The 18,727-nt window shown below is 40.9% G+C and overlaps 1 long non-coding RNA gene across 1 annotated transcript in view; it reads right to left on the bottom strand.

Annotated features, from left to right (window-relative positions):
- Positions 1 to 413: 413 nt before the first annotated feature.
- LOC109251011 (uncharacterized) overlaps positions 414 to 18,727 on the bottom strand; it is a 35,333-nt gene continuing 17,019 nt past the window's right edge. The window contains exon 3 of the long non-coding RNA XR_008421542.1: positions 414 to 2,239. This is a non-coding gene — a long non-coding RNA (uncharacterized LOC109251011). The remainder of the gene's footprint in view (positions 2,240 to 18,727) is intronic.

Genomic DNA, 18,727 nt, shown 5'->3' with positions numbered 1-18,727 from the left:
ATAAATGACCCTTCTGTGCTAACATGATTAAGAATAGGCAGTTAGGGGAAATTTTTCAACTCATGAGAGATTAATTGATGTAGATGTAAAAAATAGAGCTAACTTCCTTAATCTTCCCATTGGTGATGTGTGTGGGCAGACATGGCTACTTTTTGCTGCCTCCACAGACAGAATACCACCTGTGCATAGGATAGGAGCATTTCTAAGCTCACTCTTCCCCCCAGACTGCAGTGCTCGCATCATCTTTGCATGGTACTGGGGGACTGGGTCACCCGCCCCAAATCTGAGTGTGTTTCATTCTTTGGGTTTGGTGGTTAGATTTTTGTGGGAGGCGAGGAATAGCTGAGTTCTTCCTTTCTTAATTCTAGATCAGGGATCAGCAAAATTTTCCCATCAAGAACAAGACAGTAAATAGTTTTGGCCTTGTGGACCATACATTTTCTGAGGCAGCTACTCAACTCTGCTGGTCTGGTGTGTGGGGAAAGCAGCCACAGATAACACGCAAACTGATGTTTTGGGCCATGGTTTGAATGCACCTTAATTTACAAAAACAAGTAGTGGGTTTGATGTTGGCCAGCAGGCAGCAGTTTACCCTCTTCCGGAGCCAAAGGGGTGAGAGAGTTCACCTTCTCTCACTGTTTTCAGGGGATGCCTGGTGGTTATGTGATCGTTCGTTCAACAAATACTTATGGCAGAATCTACTGTTGTGCCAGGCTCTCTTGTATGTTTGGGGTACAACAGAGAACAGAGCATACAAAGACCCCTGCCTCATAGAACTTACATTGTAGCAAGGAGGGGGCATGTTCTAGGGACAGTAAGACCGGTGTGACCAAGGAGAAGGGTGTGAGGGTATTAATGGCAGGGAATGAAGTCAGGGAGGTAATGGGAACTGATCACATAGGGCCTTATAGGCTCCTATGTAAGAACTTTAGTCTTTCCTCTGCATGAAATGGGGAGCCACTGGAGAAATATGAGCAGAGAAGTGACATGGTCTAACTTCTGTTGGAAGTAAGTGTAAACGGGTTCGGTAGCAAACTGAAGGGTAGATGCAGGGATACCTATTAGGAGGACATAGCAGTAATTCAGGAGAGAGGTGGTGGTAGCCGGAACCAGAGCGGTAGCAAGGAAGATGGTGAGAAGTGTGTGGATTCTGGGCTTGTTCTGAAGGTAGAACCAGCATGATTTCTTAATGGATATGTGATGTGTGTGAGGTAAAGCAGTCAAGAATATTTTCAGTCTAGCAATTGGAATATGGATCTGCCGCCACTTGAGATGGGGAATACGGAAGGTGGAGGCAGTGTTCAATATGCTAGCTTTGAAATTCCTCTTAGCCATCCAAGTGGATGTATTCGTGTTTGGCATTTAGGAGAGAGGTCTGCACTGGAGATAGAAACGTGTATGGTGTCCGCATGGGATGAATACGTGGTATTTAAAACCATGGGATTATGTGAGATCACCAAAGAAATGAGAGTACATAGGGAAAAAAGGACAGCCAAGATTCTTGGGCGTTCTTGTGTTTAGAAGCTGGGGAGAGAAGGACCAACCTAAAAAGGAGATTTAAAAAAGGAGTGATGAGTGAGGGGTGAAAAAGAAACCAAGAGAGTGCAGGCCCTGGAAGCCAGGTGGAAAAAATAAATCAAGGAAGACGGAGTGACCTACTGGGACAAATATTGCTTAGAGATCTTGGATCCAGTGGAAGATGAAGACCAAATGTAGGGCATTGGATTTAACAACACGAATGGTGGTTATGATTGACCTTGATGAGAGCAGATGTGCAGGGGGTGAAAGCCCGCTTGGAATTGGCCTAAGAGAGAGAGAACAGGAATTAAGTGCTGCAATTACAGAAAGCTATTTTACAGGTGTTTTGCTACACAGGGGAGCAGCTTAATGGGGTGATAGTTGGCAGGGGAAGTAGGGTGGAAAAGTTTTTTGTTGGTTTTTGTGGTTGTTTAGTTGCTCAAAACAAAAATAAGAATGTATTACTATATTTCTAACATATGTAGAAATAAAATGTCTGACAAAGGATGGGAAAGGGAAAAATGAAAACTACATGTTTGTGTGGTGGGAATGATTCAGTAGAGAACAAAAATTTGGTAACGCGGGGCAGACGGGGAAGGCATCCTCCAGTAGGTGAAAAAGATGGGGTCCACAAAAGGAGGTTTTAGCTTTAGGTAGTTACATAGAAGACTTCAGTTTCTTGCCATGAAGGAGTAATTGGTACTGGAATTTCCACGAAGACCTAAAACACAAGGGAAGAATGAGACAAGGGAAGTAGGTAAGCGAACCTAAAATTACCTAGACTTTCTGCCTGGTGACACTTTCTGGTGTGCATGACAAGGGGGAAGAATTCAAGCAGGGGGAGGCAGTTTTGCTGAGTTGAGGAAATAGAGATCGGAGTTTGAAGAGGCCAAGGCATCTGGAACAATTTGCAGGATGGACTACCAGAGAGAAGGACACCGTAAAGGTAAAGGGCTTTATAAATCTGCACAGGGATTCTGGTGACTCTTTGGTGGCTGAATACTGACCTGTGGATGCGCAGTGTAAACCTCCACAGCACTGGACACAGAATAACTATGAGGGAACAATGAATAGAATTCTCAGATTTCATTCAGGGCTGGGAGATGTTTGAATTCTGACCAGTTACAATGGAAACCCCTCACTGAACACTCAGAGCACTCAACAGAGGCACCAGAAGCATCATACATTAATAGTAAGGGTTAACTATCAGTCACTAATTAGTCTAGAGGAAAAGCTACTCTAGACTTGTTCTAGCATGTCTTAAATGTGTGATGTAAAAGGATCAAACAAAAAACTTAACTGCCTGTCAAAATAAACTTCAACAGTGTTTTTTTAAAGACAGCAAGTTGGCCATTGTTTATAGTGCTGCTATAAACATTGGGGTGCACGTGCCTCTTCAAATGAGCATTTTAGTATCTTTTGGATAAATTCCTAGTAGTGCAATTTCTGGGTTATAGGGTAGTTCTATTTTTAATTTTTTGAGGAAACTCCATACTGTTTTCCAGATTGGCTGGGCCAGTTTTCATTCCTATTAACAGTGCAGTAGGGTTCCCCTTTCTCCATCCACATCCTTCCCAACATCTCTTGTTCCTGAGTTAATTACAGCCATTCTGACCTGTGTGAAGTGGTATCTCACTGTGGTTTTGTATATTTGTATTTCCCTTATGATGAGCGATGTTGAGCATCTTTCCATGTGTTTTTTTGCCACCTGATGAATGGGTTAAGAAGATGTGATACACACACACACACACACACACACACACACACACACATATATATATATATAAACACAATGAAATACTACTCAGAGATGAAAAAGAATGAGATCTTGCCATTTGCAACAACATGGATGGAACTAGAGTGTATTATGCCAAGCAAAATAAGTCAGAGAAAGACAGAAATCATATGTTTTCACTCATATGTGGAATTTGAGAAACTTAACAGATGAACACAGGGGAAGGGAAGGAAAAATAAAAAAAGAGAGGGAGGCAAACCATAAGAAATTCTTAAATACAGAGAACAAACTGAGAGTTGATGGGGATGGGTTAAATGGGTGATGGGCATTAAGGAGAGTAGTTTTCAGGAGGAGGACTGGGTGTCATATGTAAGAGATGAATCACTGGGTTCTACTCCTGAAGCCAGGACTACACCATATGTTAACTAACTTGAAAATAAAGAAATAATAATTAAAAAAAACCCAAAATCTAGACTCTCAACACAAAGAAAACTCAATAAAAAATTACTAGATATGTGAAGAAGTAGAAAAATGTGATCCATAACCTTAAGAAAAATAAATTGATACAATCAGGATGAAGAAATGACAGAAATGATGGAGTTAGCAGACAAGAACATTAAAATAGCTACTATAGCAGTTCAAGAATTAAAGAAAAATATGAATATGGTGAAAAATAAAAGATACATTTTTAAAATAACTATAGTTTCTAGAGGTAAAAATATATAATATTTTGAATTAAAAATTCACTGGGTGGACTTCATAGAAGATTAGGCTATATAAAAAGAAAGATTAATTAACTTAAGACAGCAATAGAAGCTATCTAAATAGGAGCACAGAAAAATTAATTAATTAATTAATTCTGGAAAAAAAAGAAATGAACAGAACCTCAATGACTGTATGACAATATCAAGCAGGAGTCCCAGAAAAAAGAGAGGTGCAAAAATATTTGAAGAAATAGTTCCTGAAATATTTCTGAATTTAATACAAACTATAAGCCCACAGACCTGAAGAGCTCAATTAACCCCTAACAGGGTAAATAAAAAGAAAATCAGGCCAAGGCACATCATAATTAAATATAGAAAATACCTGATAAAGAGAAAAGTATAAAAATAGCCAGAGAAAAAGACACGTTGCATGCGGAAGAATAGACATAATAACTCAACAAATTTCTTATCGGGAACAACCTAAATCAGAGGACAATGGAATGATATCTTAAAGGTGCTGAAAGAGGGGTTCCTGGGTGGCTCAGTTGGTTAAGCGTACGATTTTGGCTCAGGTCATGATCTCGTGGTTCGTAGGTTTGAGCCCCACGTTGGGCTCTGTGCTGACAGCTCAGAGCCTGGAGCTTGCTTTGGATTCTGTGTCTCCCTCTCTCTCTGCCCCTCCCCTGTTCGTGCTCTGTCTCTCAAAAATGAATAAATGGGAGAATCAGGGAAGATGGCGGCGTAGGAGGACGCTGGGCTCACCGTGCGTCCTGCCGATCACTTAGATTCCACCTACACCTGCCTAAAGAACCCAGAAAACTGCCAGAGGATTAGCAGAATGGAGTCTCCGGAGCCAAGCGCAGACGAGAGGCCCACGGAAGAGGGTAGGAAGGGCTGCGAGGCGGTGCGCGCTCCACAGACTGGCGGGAGGGAGCCGGGGTGGAGGGGCGGCCCGCCGGCCAAGCAGAGCCCCCGAGTCTGGCGGGCAAAAGTGGAGGGGCCGGACGGACTGTGTTCCGACAGCAAGCGCGACTTAGCTTCTGGGAGGTCATAAGTTAACAGCTCTGCTCGGAAAGCGGGAAGGCTGGAGGACAAAGGGAGGGAGAGCTGTTGAGCCCCCGGACGACAGAGCTCAGTTTGGTGGGGAACAAAGGCGCTCGCCAGTGCCATCTCCCTCGCCCATCCCCCAGCCAAAATCCCAAAGGGAACCAGTTCCTGCCAGGGAACTTGCTCGCTCCACGCAAACACCCAACTCTGTGCTTCTGCGAGGCCAAACCTCCGGCAGCGGATCTGACTCCCTCCCGCTGCCACAGGGCCCCTCCTGAAGTGGATCACCTAAGGAGAAGCGAGCTAAGCCTGCCCCTCCTGCCCCCGTGCACCTTGCCTACCCACCCCAGCTAATACGCCAGATCCCCAGCACCACAAGCCTGGCAGTGTGCGAGTAGCCCAGACGGGCCACACCACCCCACAGTGAATCCTGCCCGTAGGAGAGGGGAAGAGAAGGCACACACCAGTCTGACTGGGGCCCCAGCGGTGGGCTGGGGGCAGACATCAGGTCGGACTGCGGCCCCGCCCACCAACTCCACTTATACACCACAGCACAGGGGAAGTGCCCTGCAGGTTCTCACCACTCCAGGGACTTATCCAAAATGACCAAACGGAAGAATTCCCCTCAGAAGAATCTCCAGGAAATAACAACAGCTAATGAACTGATCAAAAAGGATTGAAATAATAAAACAGAAAGTGAATTTAGAATAATAGTCATAAAATTAATCACTGGGCTTGAAAAACAGTATAGAGGACAGCAGAGAATCTCTTGCTACAGAGATCAAGGGACTAAGGAACAGTCACGAGGAGCTGAAAAACGCTTTAAACGAAATGCAAAACAAAATGGAAACGACGACGGCTCGGATTGAAGAGGCCGAGGAGAGAATAGGTGAACTAGAAGATAAAGTTATGGAAAAAGAGGAAGCTGAGAGAAAGAGAGATAAAAAAAATCCAGGAGTATGAGGGGAAAATTAGAGAACTAAGTGATACACTAAAAAGAAATAATATACGCATAATTGGTATCCCAGAGGAGGAAGAGAGAGGGAAAGGTGCTGAAGGGGTACTTGAAGAAATAATAGCTGAGAACTTCCCTGACCTGGGGAAGGAAAAAGGCATTGAAATCCAAGAGGCACAGAGAACTCCCTTCAGACGTAACTTGAATCGATCTTCTGCACGACATATCATAGTGAAACTGGCAAAATACAAGGATAAAGAGAAAATTCTGAAAGCAGCAAGGGATAAACGTGCCCTCACATATAAAGGGAGACCTATAAGACTCGTGACTGATCTCTCTTTTGAAACTTGGCAGGCCAGAAAGGATTGGCACGATATCTTCAGTGTGCTAAACAGAAAAAATATGCAGCCGAGAATCCTTTATCCAGCAAGTCTGTCATTTAGAATAGAAGGAGAGATAAAGGTCTTCCCAAACAAACAAAAACTGAAGGAATTTGTCACCACTAAACCAGCCCTACAAGAGATCCTAAGGGGGATCCTGTGAGACAAAGTACCAGAGACATCACTACAAGCATAAAACATACAGACATCACAATGACTCTAAACCCGTATCTTTCTATAATAACACTGAATGTAAATGGATTAAATGCGCCAACCAAAAGACATAGGGTAACAGAATGGATAAAAAAACAAGACCCATCTATTTGCTGTCTACAAGAGACTCATTTTAGATCTAAGGACACCTTTAGATTGAGAGTGAGGGGATGGAGAACTATTTATCATGCTACGGGAAGCCAAAAGAAATATCAGACAAACTAGACTTTAAATTAAAGGTGGTAACAAGAGATGAAGAAGGGCATTATACAATAATTACAGGGTCTATCCATCAGGAAGAGCTAACAATTATAAATGTTTATGCACCGAATACCGGAGCCCCCAAATATATAAAACAATTACTCATAAACATAAGCAACCTTATTGATAAGAATGTGGTAATTGCAGGGGACTTTAACACCCCACTTACAGAAATGGATAGATCATCTAGACACACAGTCAATAAAGAAACAAGGGCCCTGAATGACACATTGGATCAGATGGACTTGACAGATACATTTAGAACTCTGCATCCCAAAGCAACAGAATATACTTTCTTCTCGAGTGCACATGGAACGTTCTCCAAGATAGATCATATACTGGGTCACAAAGCAGCCCTTCATAAGTTTACAAGAATTGAAATTATACCATGCATACTTTCAGACCACAATGCTATGAAGCTTGAAATCAACCACAGGAAAAAGTCTGGAAAACCTCCAAAAGCATGGAGGTTAAAGAACACCCTACTAAAGAATGAGTGGGTCAACCAGGCAATTAGAGAAGAAATAAAAAAATATATGGAAACAAACGAAAATGAAAATACAACAATCCAAACGCTTTGGGATGCAGCGAAGGCAGTCCTGAGAGGAAAATACATTGCAATCCAGGCCTATCTCAAGAAACAAGAAAAATCCCAAATACAAAATCTAACAGCACACCTAAAGGAAATAGAAGCAGAACAGCAAAGGCAGCCTAAACCCAGCAGAAGAAGAGAAATAATAAAGATCAGAGCAGAAATAAACAATATAGAATCTAAAAAAACTGTAGAGCAGATCAACGAAACCAAGAGTTGGTTTTTTGAAAAAATAAACAAAATTGACAAACCTCTAGCCAGGCTTCTCAAAAAGAAAAGGGAGATGACCCAAATAGATAAAATCATGAATGAAAATGGAATGATTACAACCAATCCCTCAGAGATACAAACAATTATCAGGGAATACTATGAAAAATTATATGCCAACAAATTGGACAACCTGGAAGAAATGGACAAGTTCCTAAACACCCACACTCTTCCAAAACTCAATCAAGAGGAAATAGAAAGCTTGAACAGACCCATAACCAGCGAAGAAATTGAATCGGTTATCAAAAATCTCCCAACAAATAAGAGTCCAGGACCAGATGGCTTCCCAGGGGAGTTCTACCAGACGTTTAAAGCAGAGACAATACCTATCCTTCTCAAGCTATTCCAAGAAATAGAAAGGGAAGGAAAACTTCCAGACTCATTCTATGAAGCCAGTATTACTTTGATTCCTAAACCAGAGACCCAGTAAAAAAAAGAGAACTACAGGCCAATATCCCTGATGAATATGGATGCAAAAATTCTCAATAAGAAGAATTCTTAGCAAATCAAATTCAACAGCATATAAAAAGAATTATTCACCATGATCAAGTGGGATTCATTCCTGGGATGCAGGGCTGGTTCAACATTCGCAAATCAATCAACGTGATACATCACATTAATAAAAAAAAAGAGAAGAACCATATGATCCTGTCAATCGATGCAGAAAAGGCCTTTGACAAAATCCAGCACCCTTTCTTAATAAAAACGCTTGAGAAAGTCGGGATAGAAGGAACATACCTAAAGATCATAAAAGCCATTTATGAAAAGCCCACAGCTAACATCATCCTCAATGGGGAAAAACTGAGAGCTTTTTCCCTGAGATCAGGAACACGACAGGGATGCCCACTCTCACCGCTGTTGTTTAACATAGTGTTGGAAGTTCTAGCATCAGCAATCAGACAACAAAAGGAAATCAAAGGCATCAAAATTGGCAAAGATGAAGTCAAACTTTCGCTTTTTGCAGATGACATGATATTATACATGGAAAATCCGATAGACTCCACCAAAAGTCTGCTAGAACTGATACATGAATTCAGCAAAGTTGCAGGATACAAAATCAATGTACAGAAATCAGTTGCATTCTTATACACTAACAATGAAGCAACAGAAAGACAAATAAAGAAACTGATCCCATTCACAATTGGACCAAGAAGCATAAAATACCTAGGAATAAATCTAACCAAAGATGTAAAATATCTGTATGCTGAAAACTATAGAAAGCTTATGAAGGTAATTGAAGAAGATATAAAGAAATGGAAAGACATTCCCTGCTCATGGATTGGAAGAATAAATATTGTCAAAATGTCAATACTACCCAAAGCTATCTACACATTCAATGCAATCCCAATCAAAATTGCACCAGCATTCTTCTCGCAACTAGAACAAGCAATCCTAAAATTCATATGGAACCACAAAAGGCCCCGAATAGCCAAAGTAATTTTGAAGAAGAAGACCAAAGCAGGAGGCATCACAATCCCAGACTTTAGCCTCTACTACAAAGCTGTCATCATCAAGACAGCATGGTATTGGCACAAAAACAGACACATAGACCAATGGAATAGAATAGAAACCCCAGAACTAGACCCACAAGCGTATGGCCAACTCATCTTTGACAAAGCAGGAAAGAATATCCAATGGAAAAAAGACAGTCTCTTTAACAAATGGTGCTGGGGGAACTGGACAGCAACATGCAGAAGGTTGAAACTAGACCACTTTCTCACACCATTCACAAAAACAAACTCAAAATGGATAAAGGACCTGAATGTGAGACAGGAAACCATCAAAACCCTAGAGGAGAAAGCAGGAAAAGACCTCTCTGACCTCAGCCGTAGCAATCTCTTACTCAACACATCCCCAAAGGCAAGGGAATTAAAAGCAAAAGTGAATTACTGGGACCTTATGAAGATAAAAAGCTTCTGCACAGCAAAGGAAACAACCAAGAAAACTAAAAGGCAACCAACGGAATGGGAAAAGATATTTGCAAATGACCTATCGGACAAAGGGCTAGTATCCAAAATCTATAAAGAGCTCACCAAACTCCACACCCAAAAAACAAATAATCCAGTGAAGAAATGGGCAGAAAACATGAATAGACACTTCTCTAAAGAAGACATCCGGATGGCCAACAGGCACATGAAAAGATGTTCAACGTCGCTCCTCATCAGGGAAATACAAATCAAAACCACACTCAGATATCACCTCACGCCAGTCAGAGTGGCCAAAATGAACAAATCAGGAGACTATAGATGCTGGAGAGGTTGTGGAGAAACGGGAACCCTCTTGCACTGTTGGCGGGAATGCAAACTGGTGCAGCCGCTCTGGAAAGCAGTGTGGAGGTTCCTCAGAAAATTAAAAATAGACCTACCCTATGACCCAGCAGTAGCACTGCTAGGAATTTACCCAAGGGATACAGGAGTACTGATGCATGGGGCACTTGTACCCCAATGTTTATAGCAGCACTCTCAACAATAGCCAAATTGTGGAAAGAGCCTAAATGTCCATCAACTGATGAATGGATAAAGAAATTGTGGTTTATATATCCAATGGAATACTACTTGGCAATGAGAAAGAATGAAATCTGGCCATTTGCAGCAACCTGGATGGAACTGGAGAGAGTGATGCTAAGTGAAATAAGCCATACAGAGAAAGACAGATATCATATGGTTTCACTCTTATGTGGATCCTGAGAAACTTAACAGAAACCCATGGGGGAGGGGAAGGAAAAAAAAAAAAAAGAGGTTAGAGTGGGAGAGAGCCAAAGCATAAGAGACTGTTAAAAACTGAGAACAAACTGAGGGTTGATGAGGGGTGGGAGGGAGGGGAGGGTGGGTGATGGGTATTGAGGAGGACACCTTTTGGGATGAGCACTGGGTGTTATATGGAAACCAATTTGACAATAAATTTCATATATTGAAAAAAAATGAATAAATGTTAAAAAAAAATTTTTTTAAAGGTGCTGAAAGAAAAGCTTGTCAACTTTGAATTCTATATCCAGAGAAAATATTCAAAGACCAGGCAAAGTTAAAACACAAACAGACAGGGGTGCCTGGGTGGCTCAGTCGGTTAAGCATCTGACTTCGGCTCAGATCATGATCTCACAGTCCGTGAGTTCGAGCCCTGCATCGGGCTCTGTGCTGACAGCTCAGAGCCTGGAGCCTGCTTCACATTTTGTGTCTCCCTCTCTCTCTGCCCCTTCCCTGCTCATGCTCTGTCTCTCTGTCTCAAAAATAAATAAACATTAAAAAAAATAAAATAAAACAGAAACAGATAAGGAAAAGCTGAGGAGATTTGTTGACAGAAGGCTTATACTGCAATAAATATTAAAAGGTATCCTTTAGGCTAAAGGAAAGGGATAACATATGAAAACTGGTGCTGTAGAAAGGAAAAAAGCATACCAGAGGAGCACCTGGGTGTCTCAGTCAGTCAACCATCCAACTTCAGCTCAGATCAGGATCTCATGGTTCATGGGTTCAAGCCCCATGTCAGCCTCTCCACTGTCAGCTTGGAGCCTAGAGCCTACTTTGGATTCTGTGTCTTCTTCTCTGTCTGCCCCTCCCCTGCTCATGCTGTCTCTCTCTCTCAAAGATAAATAAACATTAAAAAACCATTTTTAAAAAAAGAGTGCGAGAAATGGTAAACATGTAAGAAATTATAAAAGACTTTCTTCTAGTTTTAAAACTTTTATTAAAGTATAATTGCTTAAAACAGAATAATAATGTATTACTAGATTTATAACATATGTAGAAATAAAATGCCTGACAAAGGATGGGAAAGGGAAAATGGAAATACATTATTATAAATTTCCTTCATTATATATAAAGTGGTATCATACTATTGTAAACCCTAGAACAATTAAAAAAACCCAAGTAGGTATAATGAATTGCCAATAAAGTAGATAAAATAGTAAAAGTACAAAATTAATCTGGAAGAAGGAAAACAAAAATCAGATGAAACAAATAGAAAACAAATATCAAGATGATAGATTCAAACTCAATCATACTGATAATTACAGTAAATGTAAATGGTCTGAGCACTCCAATAAAAAGACAGAGATTAAAAAAAAAGAGCAATATCAAGCTATCTGTTATCTATAAGAAATGCATTTTAGGGGTGTCTGGGTGGCTCAGTTGGTTGAGTGCCTGACTCTCGATTTTGGCTCAGGTCATGAGTTCACAGTAACAGGATCAAGTCTCACATTGGGCTCCATGCTGGGCATGGAGCCTGCTTAAGATTCTCTCTCTCACTCTCACTCTGCCCCTCCTCCACTTGCACTCTCTCAAAAAAAAAAAATGCATTTTTTAAAATACAGATGTAGATAGGTTAAAAGTAAAAGGGTACAAAAGGGTAAGAAAGTGCTAATCATAGAGAAACTAAAATGGCTATATAAATATCCTAGAAAGTAGACTTCAGGATAAAGAATATTGCCAAAGACAAAGAGAAATATCTCCTCATGATAACTAAGACTCAAGAAGATACTACATAATCTTAAGTGTGAAGATATCTAATAACAGCATTTCAAAATAGATGAAGCAAACTCTGATGAAACTGAAACATAAAGAAACGAATCCTCAGTAATAGTCAGAAACTTCAACACCCCTCTCCTGATAACCTTAGGACAAGTATCTCATACTGATAGATAAGCTAGTTTATCAAGAAGACAATACATAATCCTAAATGTGTAGGCTTCTAATAATAGAGTTTCAAAACATATGAAGCAAAACCTGATAGAATTGAAAAGATAAAAAAAACAAATCCTCAGTTCTGGTCAGAAACTTCAACACTCCTTTCAGTAAGGCCATAGAAGATTTGAAAAACTCTATTAACCAACTTGTCTTAATTGACATTTATAAACTACTCTTCCCAAGCAACAGCAGAAAATATATTCAAGTGTGCATGGAATTTTATCAGGTAGACCGTAATCTGGGCCATAAAACAAGTCTCAAGAAGTTTAAAAGAATTGAAATTATACTGACCAGATCTCTGGATTGAAATTAGAAATTGGCAATGAAAAGATATATAGGACATCCCTAAATATTTGGAAATCAAACAACTCATTTTAAATAACTTAAGGGCCAAAAAGAGAAAAGGAATTACAAGGACAATTTTTTTAATATTTTGAGCTGAATGATAATCAAAGCACTACATATTCGTATTTAAATTTGTGACATGTAGATAAAGTAGTATTTAGAAGGAAGTGTATCATTTAATGCTTATATTAGGAAAGAAGAAAGGTCTAAAAAAAAAGAGGTTAGAGTGGGAGAGAGCCAAAGCATAAGAGACTCTTAAAAACTGAGAACAAACTGAGGGTTGATGGGGGGTGGGAGGGAGGGGAGGGTGGGTGATGGGTATTGAGGAGGGCACCTTTTGGGATGAGCACTGGGTGTTGTATGGAAACCAATTTGACAATAAATTTCATAAATTTCATAAAAATGTAAGGTGTGGGTGTAAGCTTCTACCTTAAAGAAGAGCAAATAAACCCAAACTAAGTAGAAAGAAGAAATGTTTCAAATTAGAGGAGACATCAAAATAGAAAATGAACACTCTGGGGGAAAAAAAAATCAATGAACCCAGAAACTGGTTGTAGATAAGAGCGTGCACAGCAACAGAGCATGTGGGTGCAAATGCTAGAGGGGTAGCTCTGGTGGCAGAAGTTATTTTCTGACCACCTGGATATTCTCGGTGAAATAGGAGGCAATGTGAACAGCTGGGAGTGAGGATAGGATAGAGGTGTTGAGAAAAGGGGGAGGGGCAATTGCGACCTGGGCCTCTGGGACTGTGGGAGAGCAAGTGGTCTCATGCTGTGTGTTAGGCTGGCAGCGTTAATGCTCCCTTGAGCATCAGAGCCTGTCTACTACTTCGTATCTCCTGCGTAATTATATTTACTAGCATCCTTGTACAATATGGGTAGTATAGGCGTTATTACCCTACGTCACAGATCGAGAAACTAAAGTACCAAAAGGTTAAATGGCTGGCCTAAGGTCCTGAAATTTGCTAGTGGTGAATTGGTGTCTAGAATCCTTGTAATTACAGTCTCATATAACTACAGTTAAAGCTATTTTATAGGAATAAGAGGATCTAAAGCTCTGAAGGGTTAAGTAACTGGCCAAAGTACACACAACTGATCCCCCCTGGGGATCAAAGTTCAAAACTTGAACTCAGGTCAAATGACCTATTCACCTCACCTCACCTCACCCTCCAGGGCAAATGTACATGGTAACATTGCATAATAAGTAAATTTAATTTAAAAATGTTTTTAATTTAACTTTCTATTCTATATTTATGGAACAGATATGATTCTTTTGACTTAAGAAGGTATTTGTATTTCCCAGGTGGGCTTAAATAGGCTGGTTTTACTTGTTTTCTTACATAAGGCTTTTTTAAATTTCTTTAAATTTTTTTGAATGTTTTATTTATTTTTGACCGAGAGAGAGAGACAGAGCACGAGCGGGGGAGGGTCAGAGAGAGAGGGAGACACAGAATCTGAAGCAGGCTCCAGGCTCTGAGCCGTCCGCACAGAGCCCGACACGGGGCTCGAACTCACAGACCGCGAGATCATGACCTGAGCCGAAGTCAGACGCTCAGCCGACTGAGCCACCCAGGCACCCCAAGGCTTTTTTTTTTAAATAAAGAAAATTATTTGCTTGAGACATTCCAGACCATGTTATAGATCCCCCTGACTCAAAATAAACAGACATCAGATTATTTAACCAATCTTCTTTGCACATATGCCTTGCCTCTGTTTGTGCTCTGTGTCCAATGTTTAAAGGTGTACGTAACCTGGTTTACTTTTTCCAGGATAAAGTCTGAACCAATTCCTGGGTTGCCCCACATAATAAGTAAACCTCAGATACAATTAATTCCTATGAATCAGTCTCTGTATTTTTTTTTTTTTAACGTTTTATTTATTTTTGAGACAGGGAGAGACAGAGCATGAACAGGGGAGGGTCAGAGAGAGGGAGACACAGAATCCGAAACCGGCTCCAGGCTCCGAGCTGTCAGCACAGAGCCCGACGCGGGGCTCGAACTCACGGACCGCGAGATCATGACCTGAGCTGAAGTTGGCCGCTCAACCGACTGAGCCACCCAGGTGCCCCATCAGTCTCTGTATTTAAGTTTCTGATTCTGATATTCCGATTCTGATATTCAGATGATAGGTTGTTCAAGACCTACAAGAATCAAAGCCATCTTGTTCCTTTAAAGGCTTAAGTTGTAAAAATAATTTTTAGGATTTTTGGTTTTTTTTACTTGAAACATTTGGTTAATACTGTCCTTAAAATGAATAATCTTAAAAGATTTTAATTTAACTTTATTTTATTTTATTTTAATTCCAGTATAGTTAACATATAGTGTTACATTAGTTTCAGGCGTACAATGTAGTGATTCAACAATTCCATACATTACCCAGTGTTCATCACGATAGGTATACTCCTTAACCCCCATCACCTACTTCACCTATTCCTTCACCTATAAAGTTTTATTTATTATTATTTTTTAATGTTTATTTATTTTTGAGAGAGACACAGAGACAGAGTGTGAGCCAGGGAGGGGCAGAGAGAGAGGGAGACACAGAATCTGAAGTAGGCTCCAGGCTCTGAGCTGTCAGCACAGAGCCTGATGTGGGGCTTGAACCCATGAACCGTGAGATCATGACCTGAGCTGAAGTCGGACGCTTAACTGACTGAGCCACCCAGGTGCTCCTCTGCCTGTAAAGTTTTAAAAAATACCTGTAGAATGCATCAATTATTATAAAGGACTTTGAAAGCCATCCTGTGAAGTCAATGTTATGACTCCCATCCTGTTGATGGTGTGCCTTGAGGTTCAGATGAGAATGCCATGCCATAAGGGAAGACCAGGACTCTAATTCTTAGCCCAATACTCTTATCACAGTGATACGCCTTTTTCTAGAGGCACCATGACAGATCAAGGGCCCAGGCTAACATGCTGGTCAGATCACCATCTTAGAAAAGTATACATCTTGACTCTTCCACTTATTTGTTTTTGGTGACCCCTATTTTATTTGGGACTAATACTCAGAACCCTAATTGGGCCACTCTATGACCTTTAAGAGAGAGAAAGAAATAGGGGTCCTAGTGGATGTAGTTGAAGAGACTCCCAAATTAAAAAGGCCTCTCACAGAGCTGGGTCTTTGGGCAAGTTATATACAAAATATGAGACAGTTTGGGCTCTCTTGAAAAACACACACATTTCAGTCACTTTCGTGGGAGGAAGTGTGGGGTTTACTATCCCTCTGTGCTCAGCCTACGAAGCTGGAGTCAAAGCTATCACTTAGTTTGTGAGGTAGAAATTACCTTCTCCAACCTGAGCACCGTTAAGTTTCTACTCTGGGCTATGTAAAAAGTCAGATGATATACTACAGACACAAACTGTCTGTGTGTTCATGGGAAACGCTGGGAACATTTCACAGAGGACCGCTGGTTGCCTTGGCAACCTAACAGCCCTCTAGGACAAAGCTCCAAATAGACAGGAGGCAAGGACACCAGAGCCAAGGTCTGTAGAAATACTGCTTTCTATGCTTAAGACTTCCTTGACAACATTCATATCTAAAACATGAAGGCCCAAGGCCATGTTCAATAAGCTCGCAGAGCCATCAGCATAAGACCAAAACTGATCTGGTGCCATGTGTGTAAGTAGAATATGTATTCCTTCTTTCCCTTACACAGCTCCACCACTTGGGTGAATTTAGAAGAAAGCATATGGAGTCATGGATCTTGTCCAATGAACCTGTTACCTCCTTGAAAATATGATTTAAAAAATCATGGAGATGATATTTTTAGTAAACACACCAGAATTTACCTATCCATGGCTTTTCCTTGGAAGATGTGGGGGATAGAAGGAAACTATTGCCCCAAATATAAATGGTGCTAAATGTGTTCCTTTGGACCTTCACAAGCAATTGCTAGACATAAAAGACAGTCAATCTGTTTAGGGTTTTTTTGTCAGACTTCAAGTCTGTTAGTTTGTTTTTAACTAAAAATCGAACTACGTACTGATGTGTGCCCAGCACATACTTGTAGGCCACTAAAATGTTTGATAAATGTTCAGTTATCCATCCACCTCCATCCCTGTGTTTCCCCCAAATCGAATCTACCTTTGAAGATTCACCACGACCAGTAAGTCAAAAGGATGCTCAGTGGAGTCTGGATGGGTTTCCAAAAGGGCACCTTAGAAAGCCATAAGCAAGGATGGCAGCATTGGGATATTACAAGGTATCCCAATGGGACCACTTTGAAGGAGACAGAATTCAGTTGGTGTCCACTTTGAAGGGGGCAATATTCACCAGGTGCAATGGTTTTAAATCAAGACCACACATTCTTTGACACTTTCCCCATGAAAGGTGGGGTTTGTGCCCCTTCCTTGAAAATGAGCAGGCTTGTGAGTGACCAGCCGGGAACAGTGAAAGTGATATGTGACTGCCAAGGCTAGCTCATAAGAAGTCATGCTGTTTCTGCCTTGTTGACTGGAATACTCATTTTTAGAGCCTTGAGCTACCACGTAAGATGTACAATTGCCCTGATCCCATCATGCGGTGAGGAGGCTCCATACACATGGAGAGGTCAGATGTAGATGCACTTAATCAACAGTCTAACTGAGCCGGCCTTTGAGGCATTCCAGCTCAGACCTTGGGCATATGAGTACAGATATCTCCAGATGATTCTAGCGGCCAGCTGTTCAAGCTGCTCCTGGCTACGTGAGTCTCTCCAGCTGAGACACGAGCTATTGTGGAGCAGAGAGAGACAATCCCCAGTCTGTCTAAATTCCAGACCCAAAGAATTTGTGAGCATCACAAAACAGTGCGCTGCTAAATTTAGCGTGGTTTATTATAAAACAATAGATAACTGGACCGCTTGGTTTAAGAAGTGGATATCTAATAAAGTAAGACATTATTTTAAGATCGTACCTCCCTCATCTCCCACAAATACACTGAACAAAGACTGTAAAAAGTGGTACACTGATTTTACCATGATTCTGCCAAGCAGTGAATTCAAGTTTTCTGTCTTGTGGTGTCTGTGCCTCCTCTTCAGGCTGTCGTGAGTGAAGGGTTGGTCTTTCTGGGCCTTTGTTTCTTCATGTCTAACATGAGCAATAGATGATCTCCAGTGATGTCAGGATTCTAAGGTTTTAGGCATGAACTAGGTGCAAAAGTATTATGCCCCCAGCAGCATTATTTACACCAAACAAAATAAAGAAAATGTGGCATAGACGTACAATAGGACGGTATTCAGCTTGAAAGAGGAATGAACTTATACATGCTACAATGTAGGTGAACCTTGAAAACATTATCCTAAGTGAAATAAGCCAGGCACAAAAGTACAAATATTATGTGATTCCACTTAAATAAGGTGCCTAGAATAGGCAAATTCATGGGCACAGAAAGTAGAACAGAGGTTACTGGGGATGAGGGGGAGGAAGGATGGGGGGGGGTCAATATTTAATGCACACAGAGTTCCAGCATGGGCTGATGAAACCATTCGGGACACAGTTGAGCAACATTGCGAATGTTCTTCTGGCCACTGAATTGTACACTTAAAAATGGTTAAAATGCTAACTTACACGGTATGCCTATTTTACTACAATTAAAAAATAAATTTTTTTAAAGTTTAATTCCTATGAGCTTTGACTCTGGAGCCCTAGCCTCTGATCACTATGAGGAATGAGGATATATGCTCTGGTTCACCTTCATGCAGTCATGTAGGATGAGCTGGAAATGCCATCAGCCTTCTCAGTTGTCCCAAGAGCATTCACCTCCTCAACAGAGATTTCTGGATGCCCTTGAGGGATAGCTGAAAGAAGCCTCCATTATTACATGGCCCAACGCCCTCACTTTGCAAATGAGGAAAGAGGAAATATAACTCAAGGAAGCATCATCTGAGGAAATAAAGAAATCCAGCTAGATACCTTAAAGCTCTAAATAAACAAAGTCTGGCATTTTCTCTTGTAGGATAATAGTCTATTTTCCTCTATAAATCTCATTTTTAACTTGCTTGTCATTTTTGTGTTCGTCTCTAGGTCATGGACCCATAAGAGGAGTCCCAG

This window comes from Panthera pardus, unplaced genomic scaffold, assembly GCF_024362965.1.
Source record: "Panthera pardus isolate Hobbes unplaced genomic scaffold, ASM2436296v1 HiC_scaffold_13, whole genome shotgun sequence".
Lineage (NCBI taxonomy): Eukaryota > Metazoa > Chordata > Mammalia > Carnivora > Felidae > Panthera > Panthera pardus.
The sequence above is the reverse complement of the archived record's forward strand: the minus strand, read 5'-3'. Positions and strand labels throughout refer to the sequence as shown.